Source organism: Balaenoptera musculus, chromosome 18 (genome assembly GCF_009873245.2).
Source record: "Balaenoptera musculus isolate JJ_BM4_2016_0621 chromosome 18, mBalMus1.pri.v3, whole genome shotgun sequence".
Classification (NCBI taxonomy): Eukaryota; Metazoa; Chordata; class Mammalia; order Artiodactyla; family Balaenopteridae; genus Balaenoptera; species Balaenoptera musculus.
In genome coordinates this window covers 47,876,443-47,903,376 of record NC_045802.1, presented here as the reverse complement: position 1 = coordinate 47,903,376, position 26,934 = coordinate 47,876,443, and the positions used below count along the sequence as shown (strand labels likewise).

At 37.1% G+C, this 26,934-nt stretch overlaps 1 protein-coding gene across 1 annotated transcript in view; it reads left to right on the top strand.

Moving 5' to 3' along the window:
* The first annotated feature begins 608 nt into the window (after nucleotides 1-608).
* The window catches only part of KLF12 (Kruppel like factor 12), a 460,117-nt gene continuing 433,791 nt past the window's right edge, over nucleotides 609-26,934 (top strand). The window contains 1 exon segment of the mRNA XM_036831128.1: nucleotides 609-804. The gene's annotated coding sequence lies outside the window, so the exon portion shown is untranslated.

Sequence of the window (26,934 nt, the reverse complement as noted above, 5' to 3'; positions counted from 1 at the left end):
CCCCCCAGCCGGCGGCCCGGGCGCCGAGGCGAGGGCCGGGCAGTGGGTGTTGCCTTCTACCTCTGCGAGCGGGGAGGGGTTAGTTTCCCACAGGGGATTTCAACCATCACACTCAGAGCCCGCCTCCTAATCCTCGGGCGGAGCGGCTCGGGGGCCCCATTTTATGGCAATAAAGCGACTTAGCGCCTGCTGAGCGAGCCCCTCCCCGCCGCCGCCCCCGCCCTCGGCCCCACCCCGGGGCTCGCCCGCAGCAGCGGGGCTTTGTTTCGGGGGAGGAGGACCCGGAGCTCTTTTGTTTGGGGGTTTGGTGTTTTCACCTCCCCCCCACCCCGCTCCCCCAACCCTCCCCCCCTCCGCGCCTCTCCGGTTTCCTGAGCTGCGGGCTGCAAGGGAGGAGAAGCGGCGTCTTGCAACCCCCTCGGCTGGGCCCCGGGGTAATTCGATGCGGGCCTGGCGAGGCTCCCCCCGCTAGACCCGGGCTCGCGTCTCGGCAGCCTCCACCCACCGGCCCACCCTACATTTAGCGCATCATGTGATCCGGGTAAGTCATTTGCAAGTACAACAGTTCCCTGGGTTGCCCCCCATTCATTTCCTGAGAACTGCAGAGAGCAGCTGAGAGACTCTGCCCGTGCGTGTGCGTGTGCGTGTGCGAGTGTGCGTGTGAGTGTGCGCGGGTGACGCCGTGTGTGTGTGTGTGTGCGCGCGCGCGCGCGCGTGTGAGAGCGAGAGAGAAAGGGAGAGAGAGAGGGGGACTCTGTGTGAGGGAAAGAAAACAATTTCTCCTGCTCTGCAGCTTCTGTTCAGGTCTGTGCCGATTCCGTTTCTTATCAAAATAAACAACCCCCTCCTCTTTTTTTTTTTTTTTTCCATCCCAGATCAGACCGTATTCTCTTAACATGTTTTATTTTCCTTCTGTCATCTGCTCAAGTTAAATCATTTTGGTTGGTCTGTGTTCGTAAAGGGGGAAAGTGTTGGGAAGCGGGAGGGGGGCCGAGGGAGAGCGATGTTACTGCAGAGCAAGTAGCGTCGGTTGGATTCGTGGAGAAGAAAGAAGGAGGTTTCTCTCCCCCACCCCGCAATTTTTTTTAAAAAAGAACTTATCAAGTAGCGTGAATTAAGCAAATGTTTTTCTACCCCTAGTGGAATTGTTGGTTGCAGTGCTTGCCTGACAGTTGCCAAGGATGAGAAATAAAACACCAGGGCTGAATTGGGGGGGGGCTTGTGGAAGTAGTGTGCCCCCAGGAATAGAGCGAGTTGGGTGAAGAGCTGCCGCACCGGGCCTTGTGGGCTTGGGTGTGCACTGGAGAGAGCGGAGGGGAAGGGGTTAAGGCGGAGATGACACTGCTGGCATGAATAGTGGTCCTGGTGCTACATTCATTATTGTCTCTGGTCGTAATGATGTGTAACTGTCACTTGCTACAGTGCCTGGTCCATGGAAGTAGCCAGGGACTGGCCCGTGGCTGTTATTTTCAGTTACGGGGGGCCTGACCGGAGTTGACAAGGGGCAACTTTGCAGGGCCACCCGGGCCGGGAAGCCCGCGGAGCCGGCCTGGGAGCTACTTCTTGCCTTAAGAGGCTCGCTCCGAGCACTCGGACTTGACCTCCGCGACATTAGTTGGTGTTCGCGTTAGATGCTTCCCTACGGGGAGAATCAATCCTGCTTTTGTTGGGTAGAGAACTGCCTATTAGAACTTTGAAAACTTTTATCTTTGGGGAAAAGGGTGGGGTGCACTCAACAGTTCTGTTTCGAAGTGCATTTGAGGCAAATGCTTGGAAAAAGTACCAATTCCTTTGTTATATGCCCTGCAGCTTCCCAACCCCCTTCACCCTGCGCTTCGAGTTTTGCATACTTTAATAGTAACAGCCTTTATTCAGCTGATAAAAGCTGACTGTGTTGAGTTAAAGAGTATTAGTACAACGGAATGTGTAATCTGGATAAACAGTTTGTGTGGTTAGTATTGTCGGCTCTCTAATTTAACTGTACAGATGGTTTAAGTGTCGTGCTGTATGGATTGTTTTAAGCGATTCCACTGGCTAATAGAATCCTCAGCCGAGCACTCGGATATTTTATTTTAAATCAGCTTTAATATTCTCTCAGTTTCCCTGTAACACCAGGGAGAGGGGCAGCTCTATTTACGTTTAGTGCGTGTGCATCTAGTGGCTTCGGTAGACATCTGCCAATCAACGCACGTCATTCTGCAAATCCACCTAGACGCCTTCATGCCCTTTTCTTACTGGAGGATAGAGTTGTTTAGATAAGTTAACGCTTTGAAATAAATTTGGAGGCTTTTAACGGGCAGCAGCTTGTGATGGGGAATAGGAGTGGTCACTTTGAAGGGTGGGTGTATTCCATCTTCTAAGAAATGCTCTATGGAATTGGCATTCAGTAAAAACAATGACCCCTCACCTTAAAAAAAAAAAAAAAAAAGCCTGGTTGTGCTATTTGCAGACCTCATTCAGATGTTGTTTACATTTTTAAAAACCACATAGAAATTGGTTGTGATAAAGGGGTATACTTTTAGGCTAGAAAATGTTTAACTTTAGAAGCTTAGAAATAGGTTGTTGAAGGACAAACATTCGGTTGCATAAGTTACATCTTTATGGCTGCAGCCTGGTCAATTAGAGTAGGTTAAGCTCCTCCGAGTTGGGGAGAGAGGGTTTTGAACATACAAGAATTCACAGAAATTTGTAATGTAGTCAGGGAAGAGGTTTGTTATTTTTACCTTCTAATTCATAACTATTATGAAATATACTTAACGCTGGTAAAAGTTGGGATGCTTTCACATGAAATTTTAATCATTTATGCACTAAAACTACTATAGCTGTGTGAGGTAAAGAAACATCCTTGAGGGGTTTCTGTTTATTTTTGAAGTGCTTCAGTTATTTATCTATTACTTAGTAATGCATATTTAAAAGAACTTCTGTCAGCTAAACTTTATTTTGGAATGCGTTGAATTACTATTTACTGAATGAAAATTGTTGCGCTAATGGGCCCTTAACATTTTTTTTTTTCTCCAGAAAATTCCTTTTCCACAACTGAATGTCATTTGTGAGAAAATTGGTCCTGGTATAGCATTTGAGACCTTGACCTTAGCAACTCTTGGCTGGCGCTTGTTTACTACAGCTGCAGCCTATGTGTGTACAGAAAGGGAGGGACTGCGAAGAGTGGTGCGCTCTCTCTCCCCAGACCAAGGGAAAAACAAATCAGGATGCTTGACGGTCATTCCGAAGAAGCACCCATCAGGCATGTAATAGCATTGGTGTTCTGGTCGTTTTAAAAAAAATCTGTGTCCCTCGGGGATTACTTTCCGGCCTCCTGGGAAAGGTAAACATGCACTTCAACAGACTCAGAATGAGTTTTAGATGTCATATCATGAAGCAGGCTGCTATCAACGTAATGAAATAATTTGTTCTTAAATATAGGTGTGTTTTCTATCCCCATAAAGATGACATAAGTGCTTAGGCCTCTAGGCCCATATGAGGGCATTTTGAACTGAAGCCAGTGTTGGTTAATCTAGAGTATTGAGTAACTTGACCAGCGAGGTGATGTTGTTAACTAGTCGAACATATAAACGTCTTTCCATTTTCGTCATGGTACAAAATGGAAAGTGTGGAATTTCATATTTCTGCGAATTACTATGAGACTAATCACATTAAATTGGGGGCGTCAAATGGTTTGTTTTCTTTATATTGTGAGAGTAACAGTCCTCTTAGGGTCAACTTCATAAATCTAGCTGTAGGTGATCTGTGTACTAATACAAAGTTTGTATTCTGCAAAACTAGAGTGGCACAAAGTTATTTGAAAAGTTATTCTTTTTTTGGATAAATAAGTTTCCTCGCTTGTGCTTCCATGTTGATTAATGAACAAGAGCTCAAAATCTCCAAAGAGTTTTATTCAGAATCAACGCCATGGTTATCTTTTTCTTTTAGAAAACAACTTTCATTTTTGTAAATAACTCCTAAAATAGATGGCAGTGGCTCACCTTTGTCATTTACATTTTGAAAATACCGTGTGGTACTGGAGTGGAAATATCTGTATTTTTGCCCAGTGTTCGTTTATTTTCCATTTTAAAATTCACGTTTATTTATTTTTTCAGCCTACACATTATGCACGCCTTTCAGTCTTAAGTGTGGACAAAATGTAAGGGTGAAAATATTCAGATTAAATCCCTGGCAACACCCTATAACCACAGCCTTAAGTCATCCACCGCCACCAGGGCTCCCCAAATCAAAAGGCAAGTAAACAGATGGACCTCCCCTGTGCCCAGAAGGGCAACAGCCTTAGGCTCTGTGAGACCTGCTTGGTTTCTAGATCCCAAGCCCTTCCAGAGAACTGTCTGACTTCAGCTGGCCAGAATCCATTGTCAGGCCCTAGAGCAGCGAAACCCCATCTGATGTCAGCTTTTGAGTTCTTGCGGTAGGGAACACATGCTGTGGATTAAATGGTTACTTTCTCTATATATTCTCAGTAATTATGTTACAAAAGGATTTTTCGCTTTGGGGTGTTTATTGTCATCAAAGTGGCTACTTGAGTAGTTCTGTTGCTCCATGAAAATTTGTTTTGGTCTGGCAGTAGATTATAGGATATTCAGTCAAAGAATTCTGCTCTGGGACGGGCTTTCCTCCTGTCTTTTTTTCCAACTCAAAGTCATACTTTTAATTTTGTGGCTAATTGAATGGTATATATTTTTGAATTTTTACTAAAAGCATAGTAATTGGACTGGTCCAAACAGTGTTGCTTTTTAGGTACGGATTCAGTAGCAGAAAGCCCTTGCTGCTGTATTCCGGCGTGGAAGACGAGTGGAAAAACTACAGAGCTTTGGGGTAGTTTTCCCACCCCCATCAGAGGCCATAGAAGCTGCCACTATCACAAATTGTTGGCCTCCACAGCCAGGAATTGTGTTTCACGTGCTACATTCACCGTGCTTAACAGTATATATGGCTTTTCACAATAATTACTGGCATGATGTGTATGTATATACCATATATAAAAATATAGCCACTATTTTAGGTATGTACATATATATGTGTACATACATAGTATTTATATTTATGAATGTGAGTTTTTATATTCTCTACCTGTATAGGTACATACCCCATACATAAACCGTGTACGTTATGACCACGAATTATGGTAAAAAGCCCCCTTCCCACTTGCATAAAAAAGGAGAAGAACAGGCAGAGTTTGTTTTTTCAAATTCTATGTTTAGTAATACTGTTTTCACTTTAGTTTAACAAGCAGACTTAAAACATGAAAACAACCCTGCCCCAAAGAAAACAAACCAACAGACTTAAATGACAACCAAGGTAAATGATTGTAAAAAATGAAATAAATAACTGTAAAGAAAACCTTCATTCATTTCATAATCGGGTGTCTGCTAAGATTATACATCCTGGAATCAGGACTGATTTAAGCAGAGATGTTGCAGTTTGAGCCTGGCTCTCTTGCTTACTAACTCTGGATGACCTTTGTTAAATTTCTTCACTCCTCTGAGTCTGTGAAATGGGAAAAATCATATGCAGTTTACAGGGCTGTGGTGAGGGTAAGATGAAATAATGTAGGTAAAAATCACTTTGTAAAACTGTAAAGTATTGGTGTGGCAACTGATTTGACAGGAAAACCACTACCTCCCCATCCCCCCACCCCCTGCCCTAAAAGGGATGAACTTTCCAGCCTCTCAAAGTGAGCATATAAATTACGCTTATGGAGAAGGAATTTCCGAGTGTGGGTAGAAAACTCCTGGCAGTCAAAGGTCATGAATTCCATTCCTGTCTCACCAGAGATTTGCTCTATGACCTTGAGATCAAGTCACTCTTAAAAAAAGTTTTTATGTAGCTGTTATAAAAGTTACTGACTGTTAACATTTATATAATGCAGGTGAAGTATCTGAGCTTTTCCAAAGAAAAATACATGAAAATACAGTTTCCATGATCATTTATAGAAAATAGAAAATAAAGATCAGCAAGGATTATTTAGAGATTATAAACCGCCAGGCTACTTCTTCAGTGAGTCAACTGAAACCTCTATCGACTGGTCATTGAAAATGCCCTTAATGTTTTTTTTTATGGAATCATTAAATTTGTGCTGTTGTACTATAATTTAGAACAGCCTATTGAACTTCAAATCCCTAGTTAAGCCAAGATTCTGTTGATTAAGTTATGTCGGATTTATGGTTTAGTCTCTTGGTTAGACTCAGATGTTGCTGCAGTACAACACGTGAACAATAAAGGAAGGTAGATGATGGGGATCTTAAATGGATATTTGAAAATTTATTGCACACATTTTTTTATATGCACACATTTCCCGCCATGTACATTTTTTAAACACACACACATTTGTGAGAAAATTAAGAACAATAATAGTTTACATAATTTCTCCCCAGCTACCTTTTCTCCAGTTAAGAAACAATTGTTTTTCACACTGCACACTGCTATGCTTGCAGTAGCAAAGAAACAGACTCAAGCTAGCTCATCAATATAACTCTTTCCGTGTCACACATACACCTTGCCTACCTCCTGTTCATGTTACAGCTGTCACTGTAAACATCACCTTCTGTGGGACTCTTATTTACCATCCCTTGCTTGAAGAATACACCAGGTTCCAGCCTGTAATCTATGGCCCCATAGCACACGATGTTCCTTCTGGTGTAATTGCTTGTTGATTTGTCCCTTCCCAATAATAAGCCCCTTGAGAGCAGGAAATGAATCTTCTTCATAGTTACTTTCATGGCTTCTAACATAGTGGTTGATCATATAGTGCTAAAATACTTACTGAAGGAACAAATTGAGGAGTACAGTCCATATGACTATCCTTTCAGTAGCTAAGTGCCAAATATCATGGTCATTTCCCCTTGCCTTTTCATCTCTAGTCAATGTATTCATGTCTATTAACCATTCCACACTTCACTACATTTTCCTGAAAATTTTTTTCTCCTTGCCACATGAAGCCTTGCAGTGGAGTTAAATACTACTGGATTTGAAACCTTAAGCTACCCAGTTTTTAGCCGTCTAACTGGGCAAGTTGCTTCTGCAAGTCTTAGTTTACTCATTGGTAAATAAAAACAAAAACAAGAACAAATAATGTCAACATTGCAGAACGTTTTTGAGGATCAGAATTGTGGTAATGCCTGCAAAGGATCCGGTATATAGAACCTTGTACATACTTAGTTCTCAGTAAATATTAGTCTGCTCAAAAGGTACAAACTTCCAGTTATAAGATAAATAAGTACTAGGGATGTAACATACAACACGATAAATATAATTAATACTGCTGTATGTTATATAGGAGAGTTAAGAGAGTAAATCCTAAGAGTTCTCATCACAAGGAAAAAATTTCTTTTTCTTATGTTTTTGTATCCATATGAGATGTTGGATGTTTACTAAATTTACTGTGGTAGTCATTTCATGGTGTATGTTATACTTTAAACTTACACAGTGCTGTATATCAGTTATATCTCAATAAAACTGGAAGAAAAAAACTTTCATCTCTTCCAGTATATTGATGCCTCTCTTAAAAGCAGCCACTGAGAATGAATAGCAGCAACAAAACAATTACTATTTATTGTGCAGCTACTATAATACAGAAATTAGGCACTGTGCTTTTCATTTCTTAGCTTATTTATTTACTGTAAAGATTTTTTTGGGATGTGGACCATTTTTTTAAGTCTTTATTGAATTTGTTACAATATTGCTTCTGGTTTATGTTTTTGGTGTTTTGGCTGAGAGGCATGTGGGATCTTAGCTCCCCGACCAGGGATCGAACCCACACCCCCTGCGTTGGAAGGCGAAGTCTTAACCACTGGACTGCCAGGGAAGTCCCTTAGGTTATTTAATATGTACTATTTAGTAAACAGGCATGTCTAGTTGACTTTCAAATAATTGACACTTTGAATACTCTATGTGGAGACCGCCGAAATACCTTTTGTACACTGGATTTTGACTTATGGACGTCATCAGTTCATGAATGAATGCATTTTTTTAAGCTCTTGTAAGATGGGGCCATGTAACAGTCTTTCCCCTCCCCCCAACCCTGATTCTGCCATTTTTGATAATAATTTTGAAAGTTATTTGTGAATTTTACTGTTTTTTTGCCTTTCATTAACAAACTGAGTAGAAAAAGGGGAGAATGAAAATCTTGATTCTGGTTTTGAGAAACAGGGCTTATTATCCAGTTGAGACAAAGAAATCATTAGGTGTGCTGAAAACTGGTGAATCTTTATTGAAAGTGCTTAGTGGAGGTAAGCTAATGAATTGTAAAAAATAATAAAGATGACAGAACATACAAAATGCTATACATCTGTTTTTTTTTTTTTTTAATGAAAGCTTCCTTATTTATTTATTTTATTTACTTTTGGCTGCGTTGGGTCTTCGCTTCTGTGCGAGGGCTTTCTCTAGTTGTGGCAAGCGGGGGCCCCTCTTCATCGCGGTGCGCGGGCCTCTCACTATCACGGCCTGTCTTGTTGCGGAGCACAGGCTCCAGGCGCGCAGGCTCAGCAGTTGTGGCTCACGGGCCCAGTCGCTCCGCGGCATGTGGGATCTTCCCAGACCAGGGCTCGAACCCGTGTCCCCTGCATTGGCAGGCAGACTCTCAACCACTGCGCCACCAGGGAAGCCCCTATACATCTGTTTTTAATGACACTAATAGATTGTGTATAATTACAGATTTTGTAATATTCCTTTGTCTCTGGGAATGGGTGTCCTTTAAAATGTAAGTCTAGTCCCTTGACTTACACATATTTGAGTTTTGTACAAGTTTGCTGGAGTGCATTATATATTAGAAACATGAGATTCCTTCCTCCCTTCCTTTATTAAATATTCATTGAGTACATGTGTATGATATTATGGTTTCTATTTTATAGATGTGGAAACTGATTTTCACAGAGTAATGCCATCATTATCAATAACCAGTTAGCTTTAAAGCAAAGATTTGAAGACTGGAAAACCTTTGAACTGTCCTCTGTGTTACTCTTACCTCCCTTCAGCATTAAATATGCTATTCCAGTTAGTCTTATCGTAGATAATTAGAGCAAAAGAATGGGGGTATTGTACAAATAAATATTGTCTTTAGAGGCTGTTTTATTTGTAGATTATATTGATATACATTTACTAGAATACCTTTACTAGAATATTTACTTCAGTGTAGAAGCCAATTCTGTGTTTAAGAGACTTAATCCAAAAACTTATTTTAGGAGGCAGCTGCTACAGGATGTTCCATAATGTTAATAGTAGACCAATAAATTCTGGCCAGTATGCATTCTGTTTGATAAAGCGATTAAAGTCAGAGGCATAATAAAATTAATAAAAAATATTATCTGTATAAAAAATGCCTTACTTTCTCATTGGACTTATGCTTATTTAGCTCCTACCATGTATCTGGAATTGTATATAAAAATGGGTAGGACATCACCAATGAGCTGAAAATCAAGTAGGAGAGGTAAGACTTCTGTAGAAAATTATAATTCAAAGTAATTTGTGATACATGCATCAAGTGCTATAAGATGCTTAAACAAAAGGCAGGGGAGAAAAATTGCTCCTAGCTGGGATATCAAAGGTTTCAAGGTTTCAGTGGATAGGTGGCACAAATCCTTCATGGAAAAAGTTTTACATTTTATAGAAAAGAAACAGCAAACCTGCAAGTGGAAGAGAGCAAATTAAAAACAGCTATTTTGGCATCTGTGGTGATTTCACACCTCTTTTTCTGTTATCTTTTAGAGCTGATGGCTTTATGGTGTTTTGGCAAACTTCTATCATTTGCTGTATCACCAGAAAATTTTCTTTTCCAAAAACAGATCCCAGGATATGCTTGGCTAGTAGGGCACACAGTGTTACAGTGAATTTAGAGAAGGTTTATTTGGATAAACAAAAATAATGATGGTTGATTAATAAAAATTTAAAAGTACACTTTATATGAAGTTATCTAATAAAATTTTTGCATATTGCTGAAGAGGTTTGATATATGTTTTATTTATAAATGTTGGGAATTTTAGCCTTGACCAAAAGCCTTTACATATAGGAATAAAATCTTTTTTTTTCTATGTAAGAACAATGGAAGGGAAAACTTGAAAACTGATCAGTTTTACAGAAGGTCAGAGTCAGTTGAAGGGATATTTAGAAAGGAACTTTACAGTAGAGTGGTTGAATATTTAAAGAGTGATATCCTCTGGAATGTGCATTAGCTGTTCTGCTGTAGGTATAAATACAGGACACTTAAGCAAACACACGAAATACTTCATTTTGAGAGATTGTATAATAAGAAACAAATGAACTCTTAATGAGTCTATAAAGAGCATTGATGGTATTTTTATTGTCCACTGAACTTTCTGTTGAGTATATTGGGACTATACCAAGGCTCCAGACTGAAGCAGTTGTGTTTTATGTATAAGTAGCTTTGTAATTAAGACAGTTTAGAATACTTTAGAAGTAGGGGCCAGCAAAAAAAGAATTTCTTAGTGCTTGGTGGTTTACAGAGTGGTTTTAGTTTCATCCTGACAATCCTATAAGGTAGATTGGACACAGTGAAGGTAAAATAACTAGAAGGTAGCCAAGTCAAAACTAGAACCTTGATTTCCAACCCCAGTAAAATAATTTGTTCCCATTTCATTCCACTGCTGTCTTCCTAACTTTCATTTAGTCTTAATAAGCCAACATTTTGAAAGTCCACATTGCACAAAAGAGGTGCTGCTCAGTGAATATTATTGGATGAATTCTTATCTCCTTCCAAAACGTACTTTAAAGGGGTATATAAAACCCCAAATATAACAGCTTGGAGAGATCAACCCAATTAATCCTAGAAGAGACTGTGCAATTGGAATACATCCATACTCTGAAGAAAATTAGGGAGATGCTTCATCACTTGGCACATAGCAGGGCTTATATTAGGTGCTGAGAATACTAAGATAAATAGAACATGGGCTTTGTCCCAACGTATAGGCAGATTGGGGAAAAAGCAGCACAGTTAAGCCCAAAGGAAGGGCCATGCTAGTGTATTCTGCTTCAGTTTATTTTCTTCATATAGATCTTTTATGTGTCTAAAAATAATACACTAGATATTCTTAGATTTATGTTATAGTCTCTTTTAAGTACTTTCAGTCTTATTGGAAAACCTTTTTCCATTTAAACGTGGTTTTCTAAGTGTTTTCTCTTTCAAAAATGTATATTGCACATTTACTGTACATAAAATGTGTATATACATTTTAAAGGTATTATTTAATGTTTACAACCAACTCAAAGCTAGATATTTATAATATTTACATGTGAATTTATTCTTACCTTTATGACTTAGTTTTTCAAAGTTTTACCACTTAAGATCTATAGGAAATAAGCTGTGTTTTGCAGAAACTCACTTGTTGGGCGGGGTTTACAAATCTCTCTCTCTGATAAAAGTAGGTACACGTGTGTGGAGACTTTAAACTTGATTTTATAGTGAACTCCTTTCTCTTTTTTTTTACTTGGCTTCCCTTCTTCCTCTAGCCAACAATAGCATTATATTCCCTCATAACCCTCATCATAACTATCAGTATTATGTGTCTTAATATTTTTTCTCCATATCCATAAGTGTTATAGATGCATCTGCACACACGGTTTTTTGATCACTTTTACAAAAATGAGATTTTTTTTTGGAGACTCTTTTTTTTTCATTTCGTCCTGCCTAAGGGAAATCCTTCCACTTAGCTGCAACAACTCTAATCCATTAAAAACAAAACTGTTGCATATATTGCAAGGTATGGTTTATAGTCTTAACTGTTAACTTACTGATGGGCAATACTTTGTTTCCAGGTTTTGCTACGAAAACCAATATTGTAATAAATATCTTTATATTACAGACTTATGGGATCGATCACCACCAGGGTAGCGTTACTGATTCAAAATGTTGCCACCAGCAATGCAGGGCAATACCCTTTCCCTTAAACTCCATCAGCAATAGATGACACTTTTCTAGTATGATAGTTGTGTAGGGGTATCTCATTGTTAACTTCAGTTATTATTTCATGACTTCTAGTGACCTGGAGCGTCTTTTCCTGTGTTTGTAGGTAAATTGCTATTCTTCTAAGTGTTGCCCTTTATTCTTTGTTCATTTTTCTATTTGGTTATTATCCTTTTGTGAGAGTTATTTATATATTACAGCTATTAACCATTTGTCTGATGCCTGCATTGCAGATAATTTTTTCAAAAACTAATCTTTGGTCTCTTGTCTGTTTAAGAAGTATCTTTTGATATGTTAACATTTAAATTTTAAAAAATTTTTATTTATTTATTTTTGGCTTTGTTGGGTCTTCGTTGTTGCGCGCGGGCTTTCTCTAGTTGCGGTGAGCGGAGGCTACTCTTCCTTGTGCTGTGCAGGCTTCTCATTGCGGTGGCTTCTCTTGTTGCGGAGCACGGGCTCTAGGTGTGTGGGCTTCAGTAGTTGTGGCACGTGGGCTCAGTAGTTGTGGCACACGGGCTTAGTTGCTCCGCGGCATGTGGGATCTTCCCGGACCAGGGCTCGAACCCGTGTCCCCTGCATTGGCAGGTGGATTCTTAACCACTGCACTACCAGGGAAGTCCCTAAAATTTTAAATTTTAATATAATCAATTTTTCTCCTCTCTGTTTCTCTGGTTTACTGTTTTTGTTTTATGTTTTTAAAAGACTTTCTCCATTGATAAAATAGACATGTAATGTCCTATACTTAGATTTAATTTTTCTTTCCACTTCGATCTTATCTTTAGTCCATTTGGAATTTTTAGTTGTATATGTGGTATGAGAGGGGAGGGAGGGGGTCCACTTTTACTTACTTTCAGATGCGTATCCAGTCCATTGTATCAGAACCATTTTTAAGGTAATGTATCCCTTTCCCAGTAAATGTAAATTACACAGTTGTTTTCGTATATCCTATGATAGTACTGGGTTGTTTTTTTTTAACATCTTTATTGGAGTATAATTGCTTTACAATGGTGTGTTAGTTGCTGATGTATAACAAAGTGAATCAGCTATATGTATACATATATCCCCATATCTCCTCCTTCTTGCGTCTCCCTCCCACCCTCCCTATCCCACCCCTCTAGGTGGACACAAAGCACCGAGCTGATCTCCCTGTGCTATGCGGCTGCTTCCCACTAGCTATCTGTTTTACACTTGGTAGTGTATATATGTCCATGCCACTCTCTCACTTCGTCCCAGCTTACCCTTCCCCCTCCCCATGTTCTCAAGTCCATTCTCTACGTCTGCATCTTTATTCCTGTCCTGCCCCTAGGTTCTTCAGAACCTTTTTTTTTTTTTTTTTTTTTAGATTCCATATATATGTGTTAACATATGGTATTTGCTTTTCTCTTTCTGACTTACTTCACTCTGTATGACAGTCTCTAGGTCCATCCACCTCACTACAAATAACGTAATTTCGTTCCTTTTTATGGCTGAGTAATATTCCATTGTATATATGTGTTACATCTTCTAGTACCGGGTTTTTTTTCTTTTAAAACTGATTTTCTTAGATATTCTCAGACATACAACTAGGGTTCATATCTTAGGAATATTGTATTCATTGTTCACCTCCCCTGGGCAAAAGATACATAAAAACCCTATTGTGATTTTAATTGCACTAAATTTATGTATAATCTGGGGACAATTAATATTTTAATGTTATCTCTATTTCTAATGTTATTTCATTTTATCATCCCAATTCAAAAATATGGTTGTCTTTTCATTTGTTCAATCTTATTTTTTATACTTCAGATAGATTTTAATATATTTTTGTAATGATTGTTTCCTCTTTAATTAAATTTAATTCTAAGTACATTATAGATTTTTGGCTATTTTATATCTATTGGGATAATATAATTTCTTGTTTTAGTTTGTTGATACAGTGAATTAATTGCACTGCTTAAGTTTTGAACGTTGTACCAGACATTCCTTATTCCTTGTATAAGCCTTACTTGGTCTTGATGCATTATCTTATTATGTATAGCTATATTTGATTTTCCAATATTTTGTTATGAATTTTTTAAAAGTTAGCTTTTATTCTTGTAATGTCTTTATCTGATTTTTCTTTCAGGGTATTTGTAGCCTCCGAAAATAACTTGGGAAGTGTTCTGTCCTGTTCTTTTTTTGGGATACTTTGTGTAGAATTGGTATTTTTTCTCCCTTGGAAGTGTGGAAGAATTCACCAGAGAATTCATGTGGATTTAGAGGCTTATTTTTCTTTCTAGGAAGGTTTTCAATTTATTTAATGCATATAGGGCTATTTAGGTTATAAATTAATTTTTGAGTGAACCTTCTTAGTTTGTGATTTTGAAGGAATTTGGCTTTTTATATGTTATAGAATTTATTGGCATAAGGTTGTTCATATTACCTTATTCTTTTAATATTTGTAGGATCTGCACTGATAACACTTTATTACTGATTTTGGTGACTTGTGACTTTTCTATTTTTGTCTTGATCAGTTTGGCTAGAGGTTTATCAATTTTATTGATGTTTTGAAAGAACCAGCTTTTGGTTTTGTTAATTTTTTCCTCTAGTATTTTACTTTTTTCTAATTCATTGATTCCTGATCCTTATTATTTTCTTCTTTCTGCTTGTTATAGGTTTACTTTTTCTTTTTGTAGTTTCTTAAGATGCGAACTTAAAACATTGGTTTGAGACCTTTTTTTCTTACGTAATGTATGTAATGCTATAAATTTTACTCTGAGCTCTCTTATTTTACATTTTTATTCAGTTCAAAAGATTTTCTAATATCCACTGTGATTTCTTCTTTGATCTTGGATTATTTAGAATTATGTATTTTAATATTCAAATACTTGGGCATTTTGAGATATACTTCTGATATTGATTTCTAGTTTAATTCCATGGTTTTCAGGGTATGTATGATTTTGGGTTTTTAAAAATTTGCTGAGATTTGTTTTATAGCTCAGAATGTGGTCAGTATTGGTGAAGATTACATGTACAATTGAAAACAGTGGATCCTGCATTGTTGGGTAGAGCAGTCTATATGTATATTAGACCTATATCCTACAATTGTCAGTTTGGAAAGTTGGTTAATGTTCTTCAAGTCTTCTACATTGTTAACTGATTTTTTTTTTTGTCTCCTTGTTCTGAAGGTTTTTGGGAGAGCGGGGTTTAAGTATTTAAATTCAATTGCGAATTATTCTAATTCTCTTTTCAGTTCTATCAGCTTTTGTTTATGTATTTTGAAGCACTGTTATTAGGTGCAAACAAATTTAGGATTGTTATGTTTTCTCCATGAATTGACCCATATATCATCATGTAGTATCCCCCTTTTTCTCGTGTAGACAACGTATAATTGGGTGTTACTGTTTTTAATACAATCTTACTATCTCCAACTTTTACTTGGAATCATTTGATCATTTACATTAAACATTTTGATGTGATTAGGTTTCTATCTACTAACTTGCTATTTGTTTTCTATTTGTCTCATATATTCTTTGCTATTATTTTCCTGCGTCTTGCCTTCTTTGGGCTTGATCATTTTTTAATATTCTATTTTATCTTCACTTTTGGCTTATTAATTACAGCTCTTTGTTTTATATTTTTAGCGGTTACTCTAGGGTTTACAGTATACATCATTAACTTCTCACACTTCCTGTATGATGTCAGAATTTTACAATGGTATACTGGTGTTTTTTCCTCTCACTTTGCTTATGCTATTTTCTTAATATATTTTACTTATACATGTTATAAACCATAATTTCCTAGATACTATTTTTGCTTTAAGAGTCAATTACATATATATACATATATGTGTATTTTTTGTGTGTGTGTGTGTTTACTGATGTCTTTTCTAGTTCCAGAGTTCTTTATTTGTTTGTTCTAAGTTTCTATCTAGTATCATGTTACTTTTGCCTGAAGAAATTTCTTTCGTATTTCTTGTAGAGCGGGTCTGCTGGCAATGACTGTTCTCAGCTCTTGCTTGTCTGAAAAAGTCTATCTGCCTTTGCTTCTGAAATATTTTATTTGGGTTTTGAATTCTAGGCTGACAGTTTTCTCACCATTACTTTAAAGATATTGCTCTATTATCCCATAGCTTACATAGTTTCTGAGAGATGTCTTTTATTATTTTATTATTCTGATTTTTGTTCTTCTATAAGTAATATTTCTCTTTTTCTCTGGCTGCCTTCAGGATTTTTTTTTGAACTTTTTTTTTTACCTTTGGCTGTGAAGTGCATAGGTGTGTTATCATTTGTAATTGTCCTGCTTGGGGTTCTCTAAGCTTCTTTGATCTGTAGCTTATTGTCCTTCCTAATTTTTCACCCATTATCTTTTTGAATATTTCTTCTGCTTCTTTTCTGCTGCTTCTTGTGGACTATTTTGACAAGTACATTAGTCTAATTGATATTGTTTCATAGGTCTTGGATTCTCTGCACTCCCCCCTTCAGTTTTCAGTCAGAATAATTTCTATTGATCTGTCCTCAAATTTACTAATTCTTCCTGTTGTGTCTAGTCTTTTGTAAGCTCAGTGAAAGCATTCTTCATCTTTGAGATAAAGTAATTTGTCTAGTATTTTCATAGAACTTAAAAAAATTTTCCACATCTTTGCTGAATTTTTGTTTATTCATGTTGTCTGTCTTTTTCTCTAGATTTTTAAGCATCTTAATTACAAAGTCTCTATATGATAGTTTCAACATCTCTGCCATCTCAGGATCTGATTATGTTGATAGCTTTATCCCTTGACATTGGGTGTCTTTTCTTGCTTTGTTTTGGTGTCTTGTAATTTTTGATTGGCTGCATGACATTATGTAAAAGAATAGTACATAGTGAGATAAAAAGTTATTATGCTAAGACGTGGACGTGCCTCTAATTCTGCAAGGTGTTAGTGTCTGTCGAGGGGGGTAAATGAATCAGTTTGTTCAGTATATGTGCTGAGTTACTGCTTTGTCATTGCTAGTGAAGTGTCATATCACCAGAGACTTCAAGTTCCTCCAGGAATGCATTGCTTTACCTGGAGACTTCTGTGAGACCTGGAGTGTCACAGAATTTTTCTTCTCAGCGTTCCTGCTATACCCTCAACTTTCCGCTACTCCTGAACTCCAGTGACACAAGGGACCCCTTTCTGTGCTTTTTGCGTCTATCTTGGAAGTAGTTTGGGTGAAGTTGTGGATGGATGAGTGTGTGGGGTCTCAGTTTCCCTACACCAGATGCAGTTTTAGGCTGGCCTGGATGACTAAGTCTGAGCTGGGACTTTGTCAGCATGTCTGTCCCTTTCTCTTGTGGTAGCCAAACTGCCTTGTGTCAATGGTAGGCTTTTGTGCCAGTGAGTTTTCTATTCTTACATCAGTATGGCTGATGTCTTATTTGTATCGCTGTAGAATTGTGGGCCTCAGTGAGTTTCTTGCCTTACCCCAGGAGCAGATGAGTTTTACCTAGTGTTCAGTGCAGGGCAGTTGTGTTCATGACTTTTGTTTCTCACTCAGCGGCTGCTATCCTTTGAACCTCGGAAGAGGGCTAGGCAGAGGGTCTCTTTCTCTCTCTCCCAGTGGCAGATAACTTCTTCTCCTCCTCCTCTAGCACAGTCCACCTTTGCCTGGAGGGAGCAGGAGTATTTACTGTCCCTTTCTCTGTGGCAGATGGCTTTTGCTTCATTTGATGTTAGAGTCTTGGATGAAGCCAGTTTTTATGCTTTTCCCCCAGTGGTAGCTGATCCCTACCTGCATGCCAACACTTCCAAGAGTAGCTCTCTTAGGTCTCCTGTTCTTTTTCTAGTCTTTTGTCTTAACACCTGGAGGAGGATTATGCAGAAGAGTAGGTGAGTGGCTGTGGCGTGTCCTTGCATCTGGGGCTTCCTGGGATACTAAGTGACTTTGCTAGCCCACATTTAGCTTTTAAAAATTTATTACAATTTTAGTGGTTTTATATTGCTTAAAAATTAAAAGAAAAATTTTAATTGTAGTAAAAATAAAAACACCTAACATAAAATTTACCATCTTAACTATTTTTGAACTCACAGTTCAGTCATGTCAACTGTATTCACATTGTTGTGCTTCACATCTCAAACTTTTTCATCTTGCACAACTGAAACTCTGTACCCACTGAACAGCACCTCTCCATTACCCCCTCTCCTGGGATCCTGGCAACCACCCTTCTGTTTTGTGTTTCTTATAAGCTCTTCTGACTGTTCACTCTTTTTCCATTATCATGGCCGAGGGCAATTCCTATTTCTCTATGAAGGGTCAGTCCTATGAACCGGAACCTAGTTCACCTGGTTGCCTTGTGACTTAAACTTTTTGGTCTCAAAAACATTATGAATTTGTAGGGTATTCATCTTACATAAGTTATTTTCTTTCTATATCTGCTTAGCTTAAATGTGCTTAGATTTCATTCTTTTCTTTTCCTCTGGTAATACCTGTTGGACTGTGTGTGTGTGTGTGTGTATAATCTACTGATGGAAAATTTTTTTTCTCCTTTAGTTGACTGTTATCAAGCATTGGAGGATTTGCTAGTATTGAACTATCCTTGCATTAGGAGCAAACCCTTTTAAAAAATAATTTATTATTTTTTATAACTTTGCTTGATTCTATTTGATAACTTGGAAAGGTATTTAGAATATGTACATCTGTATTCACAAGTGAGATTGGTCTATAATATTTTTCTTGGTGCTGAATCAGATTTTTGTATAATAATTTTGGTGGATACATAAATTAACTTAGAAAGTATTCATGTCTTTCCTTGCTCTGTAATTGGAACTGTCTCTTAAAGGCTAATACTCAGGTGTGAACCACTGCATCATAGTTGTTTTTTTTTTTTTATGTTACCCCAGTGGTACGTATGTAATCTTCTTTCCAATTTCGTCTGTGTATCTGTCCATTAAAGTTTTCAGCTTCTTTTTGGATCAAGTTTTGGCTAGGAAATATTCCATTTGCTTTTTAAAATTATTTATTTTATATTGAAAAATAATTGACATGTATTACATTGTATTAGTTTCACGTGATTTGTGAAATGATTACCACAGTAAGCTTAGTTTACATCTGTCACCACACATAGTTGCAATCGCTTTTTTCTTGTGAAGAGAACTTTTAAGATCTACTCTCTTAGCAACATTCAAATAATCTGATACCTTACTGTTAACTGTAGTCAGCTTTACATTACATCCTCAGGACTTACTTATTCCATAACTGGAAGGCTGTACTTTCTGACCACTTTCACCCATTTTGCCCACCCCCATACTCAGCCTCTGGCAACCACCAGTCTCTTCTCTGTATCTGTGATCTCTGGATATCTGTATGTACCCATTTGCTTTATAGGCTTTTAAATTTGTTACCTTGGGATAACATGTATTATAGTATTCCCTATGCATAATTACATTTCTGCTGTAACACACTTTTTTCTTATTCCCAATATTGTCTTTTTTTTTTAAAACTGTTCTTTCCATAAATGGTCCATGTGTTGCTTTGCTGTTTTATTATTTTTCTTTTATAAAAATTCTTTTGGCTTTTTAAAATCATTTCTACTCTGTTTTTTCCTTGTTTTCTTTTTCATGACTTTTTGCTTATATTTTTTCAATTCTCTGTCCTCATCTATTTCTTTTTGCTTTGCCTTTTTTTCAAAAAAAAAGAAAAAAACCTTTAACTGTGAAGGCATTGACATTAGAAATATTGTTCTGAATATATCCTTTGCTATATTCTATGTGTTTTTATTGAGGAATTACTTCCCTTTTCATTGTTTTTAGATAGTTGGTAATTTTATTTCTTCTTTGAATCAAGAATTTCTAGGAATGTGTTTTTAAATTTCTGATTACTATTTTTAGGTCTTCAATTTTGTATTTCCATCTAAATTTTGATTTACATTCAGAGATTGTAATCTGTAAAACATTCTCATTTTTAAATCACTAACATTTTTTTTTAATGTCTAAGTATATGATTTACTTTTATAAATATTCCCTAGAGATTTGAATAATGGTATCTTCTCTATTGAGGAATGTGATTTTCTATTTTTCATCTGCTAAATTGTTTGTTGATTTGTTTTAAATTATTTTATGTTCTAACTTATATCTGTTCTGTTAAATTTGATTAATTCAAAAAGTGTGGTGTATTGAGTTTTACATTCTAATCATATTTTTACATCTTCATTAAACTTAAAATTTATTTTTTGTTATTTTAAATTGTTGTGAAATATAAGTGACATAAAACTTAACCATTCCTCTCCCCATAGCCCTTGGCAATCACCACCATACTTTCTGGTGTTTTGAGTTTGACTATTTTAGATACCTCATATAACTAGCATCATATATTATTTGTCTTTTTGTGTCTGGCTTATTTCAATTAGCATGATGTTCTCAACGTTTATCTATATTATAGCATGTGTCAAGATTTCTTCTTTTGAGATTGAATAGTATTACGTTGTATGTATGCTACATGAACATGGATGTTTGAATGTCTTTTGAGTCCCTGCTTTAAATTCTTTGGGGTATATAACTGGAAGTGGAATTGCTGTATATTGTTGTAATTCTTTGTTTAATTTTTTGAGGACTTGCTATACCATTTACCACAGTAGCTACACCACTTCGCATTTTCATCAGCAGTGCAAAAGGGGTCCAGTTTCTCTGCATCCTGGCTAGTACTTGTTATTTTCTGGACTTTAAAAAAAAGCCATTCTGATGGGTTTGAAGTAGCATCTCATTGTGGTTGTCATTTGCATTTCTGTAATAATTAGTGATGTTGAGCATCTTTTCATGTGCTTACTGACCATTTGTGTATCTTTGGAGGAATGTCTAAGTCATTTGCCCATTTTTTAGTTGGATTTTTGTTGTTGAATTGTAGGAGTTCTTTGAATATTCTGGGTACAAACCTCTTATCAAATACATGATTTGCAAATATTTTTCTCCCATTCTGTGGGTTGCCTTTTCACTCTGTTGATAGTATCCTTTTGATACACAAAAGCTCTCAGTTTTGCTTTAGTGCAGTTTATCTGTTTTTTCTTTTGTCGGCTATGCTTTTGGTGTCATATCCAAGAAATCATTGGCAAATCCATTATCATGCAGCTTTTCTCCTGTGTTTTATTTTAAGTTTTATAATTTTATGTCTTCATTAAATTTTGGTAGATTTGCTTGTATATTTACCTGTGTATTGTTAGGGACATATTAACTCCATGACTCTTTTTAAAATTATCCTTCTTTTTTGTATTGAATGCCTTTAAAATTAAATTCATCCTAGACTGATGTTAATACTGCCATTCCTGTTTTCTTTTTGAGAGAGACTTTAAATACATCTGATTTTACTGTACTAAATGACTTATTCTGTCATTAACTTTTCCTTTTTAATTTGTTTTGTTTGTTTTGTAATATAGTGTTTTTTTCAGCCTTTTGTTTTTTCTTTTACCCATTTTATTATCTCAGGTTTTTAATAGTCACATTAATATAATAACTGTCCCTGTGTTTTTCCTAATTATGATTTTGTATTCATTTCTTCATGCTTTTGTGAATTTAATCAAATTGATATTTATAGTCTTTTATTTCCTACATGACCCCCATCAATTTGGAAGATATGCTTCACTGTGTTGTTTGACTAATAGTATTCCAACCCCAACTTCATGTTTATAGCTCGTATGGTGCTGATGTGTGAGAAAGAAAATGCACCATTTCCTTAAGACAACTCTGTTTGACAAAAGTTTTTTTTTTTTTTTTGGTAATGTACTGCCATTGCCAGAACATTTTAGTAACTGATACACAAATCTCTGGTGTCTACAGTGTGAAGGGCCCCCTCTTAGATGTGATGCCATTGGTTGCCTGTTGCTTGCTGTGATAAGAGTTAGGAAATAACTTTTCCACTACGTCTTACAGCAAGGTGCTTGCCATTTTTCTTAAAGTCTCTCCTTTGTGAGTTTTCATTATATTGGCACCCTGATATCGTGGAGTACTAGGGATGTTTTATTCTAAGGTTAGGAGTCTATGGACACATTGTACTGCTAGCACTATTTTCATAATTTGCTAGAGGTTTCTATTTTAAGAGTACTTCATTGATCTCTTCAAACCTTGGGCAGAAAAATTACTTTAGCCCTAATTTAGTTTTAAAAAGATTTGAGATTGTTATCCCAGTTTCTAACCTTAACTTGGAAATCATAACAATCTTTGATCTCCATATAGTTAAAATATTTTCTGAAAAGTCTTGTTGTGAAATCATAAACTGTGTACTGGGAACAATCACAGTCATGAAAATCAACTGATTCTCACTGAGTATGTATAATGCGCATGGGGTTGTGTTTAGATCTTGCCTTCGTTTGGTTGGGCTGCCTTAACAAAATGCTGCAGACTCAGTAGCTTAAGCAACACAGATTCATTTCCTCACGGTTCTGGGTACTGACAGTCCCAGACCAGGGTTGGTCTGTAGTGAGGACTTTCCTCCTGGCTTGCAGATGGCCATCTTCTCCCTGTGTCCTCACATGACAGAGACAGTGTGCACTGGTGTCTCTTCTTATAAGGACACCAGCCCTATTGGATTAGAGCCCTACCTTATTTAACCGTTATCACCTCCTCATAGGCCATATCTCCAAATACAGTCACATTGGGGGTTAGGCTTCAACAAAAATATTTTGGGCAGACACACACATTCTGTCCATAACAGACCAAAAGCCTAAATTCTTGAAAAATAAGGCTTTAACTCTTGGTTAAGTTTCCTATCAGAGTGAGTTGTTAATAGTTTGACTTTGAACCACGCAAGTAAAATTACACATTCATGTCCTTATATAAATAATTTGAAGAGATCAAAACGTCACCCAGAGAAGGTCTTTGTAAAATTACCATGTGAACAAGTATGTTGGTTTGTGAGAAAGGATATATAACTGGGTTTTTTTTCCTCAGAATAAAGATATGGTCTCCAAAGATTTGTTGTTGGCCCTATGTAGAGTAATTCTTAGGGATCAGCAAGAAAATACTGCTTCGGCTTCTGGCTGTGCCTCAGTGGTTGCTTTTCAAGCAGGACATTAGCGAAGAAGGGAACAAAGTAAAGGCTATTCTTTATCCATTTTTCCTCTTTTTGGGAAGATGTTTATTTCATTTGGATCTAAGGCAAGAAAACACGTATTTACTGAATGCCTACTGCAGTGGGTTGAACGGTGGCTCTCAAAAAGATTTGTCCATTTTTGAATTTGTCAAACATGTGAATGTTACCTTATTTGGAAAAAGAGTTTTTGCAGATGCACTCAAGTTAAGGACCTTGAGATGAGGCCATTCTGGATTACTTGGGTGAGCCCTAAATCCCGTAAGTGTCCTTACAAGAGTCAGAAGAGAGGAAGGCAGTATGAAGACAGAGGCAGGTATTGGAGGGATGCTGCCACAAGCCAAGAAACACCATGTAATGCCAGCAGCCGCCAGAAGCTTGAAGAGGCAAGGAATAGATTCTCTTCCAGAGCCTTCTGAGTGGTGTGGCCCTGTCACCACCTTAATTTTGGACTTCCGGCCTCCAGAAGTGTGAGAGCAGAATTTCGGTGTTAGCCACCAAGTTTGTGGTAATTTGTTAGGGCAGCTTCAGGAAACTAATCCCTACCCCACCCCCCTGCCACGGGGAAGGCATTCTGCTAAATGCTAGAGGTGCAGAATTGAGCAAGACAAGGTCCTTGTCACTAAGAAATCAACGTTTTTTGAAATGTAAACAAGAACCTAGTAAAACATTACAGTAAATTGTGTAGTAGAAGTTTGTACAGAGTGTACTGAGAGCATTGAAGGGTACAGCTAACTTTGCTAATTTGGAGAGTTTGGAGATTCATTGAGGATGAAACTTTCCATCTGGGTTTGAATGAGGAGTAAGAGTGTGCCTGGAAGAAAGGGGATGAGGGAGGCACGTGTGGGAAATATCATGTCCTGCTCCTTTAACCTCCATCTGGGAGACAAGCACCCTATCTGCAAGCTCAGTATTTTCAAGTATTGAGAGGAGAGCTGTTTCTTGAAGTGACATTGTCAACTTGAAGCTGCCGGGCTCAAGTAGTTTGTCTCTGTGATAAATGTAAAAGATATTTAAGAAAATCAGTCCCTTTGGCAGCTCAGAGAGGAGTATGAAGTCAGTGCCCTACGTGTCCTGAGGCCACAGTTATAAAGACTTTCTATGCTCTGTGATTGGGGGTCTGCAAACTTTTGCATCAAGAGCCAGAAAGTAAATATTCTAGACTTTGTTGGCCATGTAAGGTGTCTGGGGGTGTGTGTATATATGTGTATATATACTTATTTTTCCAAACACACACACACATATATATATGTATGTTTACAGCCATTGTGTGTGTGTGTGTGTGTGTAGATATAAAATAACCCTTTAAAAATGTAAAAATTATTTTTGGGGAGCAGGCCTTACAAAAACAGGCCATGGGTTCTGTTTGGTCTGCTGACTCTTGTTCTATGATATAATAATATCTTAAATTAGGGGTCTTTTTTTCTTTCAAAAGGAGAGCCAAGTGTTTCTGCTATGAAGAACAGATATTAAATATGAACAGCTTAAAATCTGAGCCAAGGTATGATTGATTGAACTTTATAGCTTTCTAACCTCAAACAAAGATTGAAGGAGTGTAGAAACGGCCAGATAAATGCTTAAGTTTTATTTAATGTCTTTGCCTTTTTTTTTTTTATAAATGGAACCTGAAAAGTATATATTTCAGAGATCCGAAAAGAAGAGGAAGCGTGCCATCTTGATGATTTCTTTAATAATACCACTTTAAAAGACTACATTTCTGTTTAGTAACTGACAGCACTTTTAAAAGACCATTTCTTTTTCGTGGCACAGATGTTTCTCTATGTGAGATGTATTGTACTTTTCAAGATGCTTCAACAAGGTTGTGTTCTTTAGGATGAATGATTAAATGGACATTTCAGATCATCTTGTGAAAGGACTTTATTATTAGATTGTCTTCTCTTTTTTCACTCACAGCTCCTGAAACATCCCAAACAAAGTGCTTTTATCTTTAGAAGCTATCAACAAATTATTGTTTTAAATTCTTTCAAGGTAAGCTGGTATAGCTACCTCAGAGATGACTTATTTTTAGTTCCAACAAAACTGTTGCAAATTAGGTGTTATAAAAACATTATACTGAGCTTAAAATGAAAAGAATATTAAGGATATTTCAAAAGCTGTCTTACAGCTCAGACTTTCTTTCAGACTGTAGTACAGTTCCCATTTGTTCTTCTTTCGCCCACTGAGTACATAGAATTCAATTGAATCAATACAAATTTCTAAAGCAAAAGGTAATTCTGGATACAAATTATAGAAATCAATTTCAAATACAGCATTAGAATACTTAGTCGTCAGTCTTATGCTTCATGTGGTATTCATATCCTGTTTCTAGGGTACAAACCCCTCCCCTACCAACACCACCAAGTCCTAACCTCAGTCTCCTTCTTCTTTTAGCCATTATCTCTCACCCTTTCCTTCTTGCAGAGGAGAATACCAAGTCAGTTAAATTCAGACCAACTGTGATGTAGTTGGTGAAATCTGGCAAAAAGAATTAGAATCCTATTTCTTCCAGGGCCTGTTTAGTTATTTACACCCACTCATCTGTAAAACGGGGACAGCGTTTATTCTGCATTTGTTGAGAGGATTACAGAAGCTGTGTGCAAAGTTTCATCACAGTGCTTGGCACAGATATGGCCAATAGATAGTAGTACGTATTATTCTTAGACAATGTTCTACTCTGCAATCTAGAGGAAGAGAGAGAGAACACACTGAATAACTTGTAATGTTAAAGCTGTGAGAAGAACTGTAGTAGAGGGAAGTAATGGTAATTCCTTCTAGAGGTTCTAAGAAGCTCTGTAGAGGGATGGCCTATGAGCCACACCTTGTTGGGTGGGTTGCTTTGAATGGGTGGAGGGAGAGGAAAGGGCTGTCTAGACACAGGAAGCAGCTTGAGCTCAGGGTGAGGCAGGAAGTGCTGGGTGTGTATAGGGCTGAGGTCCACTGTGGCTGATTTAGCCCACAGCAATGCTTTCTTTGGAAATATACAGTGCTTTCAAAAATTTAAGCCAACAGAGTAACCTGGGAGATTTCACTTAAATCTACATTTCCAATTTTCCTTGAAAAATTTGTTTACAGCTGTTGGTTGAAGCTTATCACCACTTCTTAGCCTCACATTGTTTTAATTAATATATTTTAGCATTTTAATATAGCTCAAATCTTCTTCCATTATTGTCACAAATGTCTTGGTTACTATTGCTGCTTTATTCAGTGTGTTCTGGTAGGCAATCTCTGTTGGCTTGGATTGATATTTTTGTCATGTTAAGGAAGCATTCTTTTCTTTCTTCGCTAAGAATTATCATTAAGAATAGACTTTGAATGTTATCAAGTGTTTTGGGGCATGTTATATTATGATTTTTCTTTTTGACATGTTGATGCTTTGCATTATAGTATGTTTCTTTTCTATAGTAAATTAGTAAGTGTCCCATGTTTTTCTGTACTCTAGAGCATCAGAATGATCTTTGCTTTTAAAAGTTACTGTAAAATATATTACCTATTCTTTAAATGTTGAGAAACTTCATGTTTGTATCTATCTTTTTAAAATAATTATTTGTTCTTTTTCCCCCCTGCAACCCCACTGAATTGGATCTGTAGTTATTGATTCAGTCAGATTTCCTACCTTTTTTTTTTTTTTTTTTAGTATTTATTTATTTATTTGGCTGCGCCGGGTCTTATTGTGGCATGCGGGATCTTTTAGTTGTGGCATTCAGGCTCTTAGTTGTAGCATGTGGGATCTAGTTCCCTGACCAGGGATCGAACCTGGGCCCCTACGTCGGGAGCTCGGAGTCTTAACTACTGGACCGCCAGGGAGGTCCCCCTACTTCTTTTAACTCAATATTGATTAATAGCCTTGGTTACCTCCAAAATTTAGTAGCATAAATTTAAGCGTAACATATTTAAAAAGTTTTTACTTGGTAGTTAAGAGCAATTCTTAATTTCATGATTTTTATATCTTATATCTTTGAAATAAACTAGTTTATGATTTATTCTTTTTTAATTTTTTCTTCCTGTTTTATTGAGGTG